Source organism: Gossypium arboreum, chromosome 8, assembly GCF_025698485.1.
Source record: "Gossypium arboreum isolate Shixiya-1 chromosome 8, ASM2569848v2, whole genome shotgun sequence".
Lineage (NCBI taxonomy): Eukaryota > Viridiplantae > Streptophyta > Magnoliopsida > Malvales > Malvaceae > Gossypium > Gossypium arboreum.
This window is the reverse complement of record NC_069077.1, coordinates 83733843-83737007: the sequence shown is the minus strand read 5'-3', so window position 1 is coordinate 83737007 and position 3165 is coordinate 83733843. Positions and strand designations below refer to the sequence as shown.

Below are 3165 nucleotides of genomic sequence, written 5' to 3'. Positions count from 1 at the left end.
ATCCACCATTAATGACCCAATTTTCATCTTTTATTTGAAAAATGCAATTCAATGACTATTAACTCAAATTTAGAGACTAGATTATGCTTAAAACAAATTGAAAGATGAATATTTACCTTTGATGGAAGGAAAACATAGATTTTTTATGCAAATCTGAGAAACCTGCAAGTGAGGAAGATGAAGAAATTAATAGTATTTTGAGCATTTTTCTTAAATTCCTATGAAGATTAATGCTATGGGAATGAAAGAAAACAATTGAATTAAGGTTTAAATATAAAAAAAAAGTGAAAGATAATAGCTTGGTGAGCAAGGGACAGCTAAAGCATGAAGATGGAGAAGACTTTCGTGAAAAACTGTAGGTGAGGGAAAGAAATAGGTATATTTCAAATATTTTTTAAAACTGCAACATAAAATACTCACAATTTTGACTCTATCATAAATCAATTTTCTTTTCTAAAATTACAGATTTATAAAACACTTATTTAAAAATTAATTTGATTTTCCTAAAAACTAGAGTTGAAAACATTTCTTATTTTCCATGTCAAGAAATTTCAAACACCCTAAAGCTAAACTCTCTAAAATACCGCTAAAACTCCTAAGTCGTATTTTGTGGTGTTACAACTCTCCCCCTCTAAAAATAATTTCATCCTCAAAATTTACTTGAGCTAAATAGATATGGATATTTTTTTCCCATTGCCTCTTCATCTTCCCAAGTAGCCTCTTCTATCTTGTGGTTGCGCCACAAAACCTATACCAACGAAACTCTCATATTTTGAACAACATGTTGATCTTCCTATTTTTCACGTGATAGGTGATCGAGCTAAGCCAATTCGTGAACATACGGTACCAATTTTAGATGATCTGAATCTAGGGTTAGTAAGAACGCACATTCAAGCTCAGCATTTTGAATTGAAATTGGTAATGTTTTAGATGCTGCAAACAGTATGGCAGTTTAGTGGGTTTCCTACTAAATATCCAAGACTACATTTAAGACTTTTTCTAGAAGTCTACAACTCATTTCATCAACAGGGTATTCCTGAAGATGCCTTGCGGTTTAAACTATTCCCATATTCTTTAAGAGATCGTGCAAGACCATGGTTGAATGCTTTGCCATACGGAACTGTAACATTATGGAATGATCTTTTCTAGAGGTTTTTGCTACAGTATAATCCGCCAAACATGAATGCTTAGCTTAGAAATTACATCACATCTTTTCAGCAATCAGAGGATGAAACTCTATATGAAGTTTAGGAATGATTTAAAGAATTACTTCAAAAATGTCAAATGCATGGATTCCAGCCCTAGACGCAGATGGAGATATTTTATAATGGCTTAAATGTGCATACGAGAATGGTAGTTGATGCTTCTGCCAATGGCACCTTGTTGGATAAATCATACAATGAAGCATATGAGATTTTAGAACGGATAGCCAACAATGAGTATCAATATGATACCACGCAAGTTGGGACTGGTAGGAGAGTTGTTGGCACCATGGAACTTGATGCAATCACTTCATTGACTGCTGATGTATCATCTTTAACTAATATAATCAAAATAATAAATAGACCAACTACAGTTCAGGACATGAAAGTAGTTGAGCTAGTATATGTTTATTGTGGTGAAGACCATGACTTTGATGAATGCCCATCAAATCCAGCATTTGTGTGCTACATGGGTAATTTCAACTGGAATAATAACCCTTATTCCAACACGTATTATCCAAGGTGGAAGTGAGATCTAAACTTTAGTTGGAATAATCAAGGTGTAGGGAATTTCAACAATGTGGCAAGAGAGAACGTCATCAGTGCACCGCCTGGTTATACTCAAACTATATTGAGGTAAGATTCCAGCAAGGTTAGGCATTGGCTTCATCATCATTATCATCTATTAAAACTTTGTTGAAAGAATAAATGGCCAAGAATGATGCAGTAATTCAGAGTCAAGCTGCATCGCTTTGAACTCTTGCAAATCAAGTGGGGCAGATAGCAAATGCTTTGAGTTGGAGACCACATTGAGCTCTACCATGTGATACTAAGAATTCAAGATCATAAGGGAGGGAGCATTGTAAGGTAAATTACTCTTAGAAGTGGGGCGTAACTGAATGAAATCATTAATGATGCCATGGCAAAAGAGGACAAATCAGATTGCAAAAATGGAAAGATTTTAGAAAAGTTTGAAAATCATACTGCGTTTGGAAAGGCTAAACAAAAGAATGTTGCAGAAGAATCAGATCATCTTACTGATGGAAATGCTATTGGAAAACAACACCAACAACCATAAGGACAACCACCTCCATTATTCTTTCAATGATTTCACAATTGTAAACAAGAGGCTCAGTTCAAAAATTTCTAGATGTCCTCAAATAACTTCACATCAACATACTACTGGTTGAAGCTTTGGAGAAGATGCCCAATTATGTGAAATTTATGAAAGACATACTATCAAAGAAGTGTAGATTGGGAGAATTTGAGGTTGCTACTCTTATTGAAGAGTGCATAGTAATGTTGATGAATAAATTACCTTTGAAGTTGAAGGACCTAGGGAGTTTCACTATCCCATGTTCAATTGCGAATCATTACGTTGGCAAGGCATTATGTGATTTAGGAGCAAGTATAATTCTAATGCCTATGTCTATTTTCAAGAAGTTGAGAAATGGGAAAGCAAAACCTACTATAGTTACGTTGCAACTAGTTGATCGATCCTACGCACATCCAGAAGGTAAAATTGAGGAAAAATTGGTAAGAGTAGATAAATTTATTTTTCCTGTAGGTTTCCTTAATTTAGAATGTGAAGCTGAAAAAGATGAGCAAATTATTCTTGGAAGACATTTCCTTTCTAATTGATGTGCATAAAGGTGAACTGACTATGAGGGTAAATGATTAGAAGATGACTTTCAATATATTTGACGCCTTGAAATGTACTGACAATAATAAAGAATGCCATGCCATTGGGTTGATAGACACAATAATAGAGGCAGGATTTGTAAAATTTTACCATAGAAATTCTGATAGTGAGGAAGACTCACTTGAGTGGAGTGACACAATAACTTTTGAGGAACTTGGTGAACTTATGGAAACCAAGCAGCTTGTGGATAGACCAGGGAAGAAGTTTGAATCCTTGGATTTATCAGACCGCTCTTTCAATCCTCTTAAACCATCTATGAAG

General features: G+C 34.6%; 1 non-coding gene across 1 annotated transcript; it reads right to left on the bottom strand.

The window, feature by feature from the left end:
* Positions 1-1189: 1189 nt before the first annotated feature.
* Positions 1190-1295, bottom strand: LOC128279764 (small nucleolar RNA R71). Its single transcript, XR_008269960.1, has one exon. It is a non-coding gene; the product is annotated as a small nucleolar RNA R71 (small nucleolar RNA).
* Positions 1296-3165: the final 1870 nt, after the last annotated feature.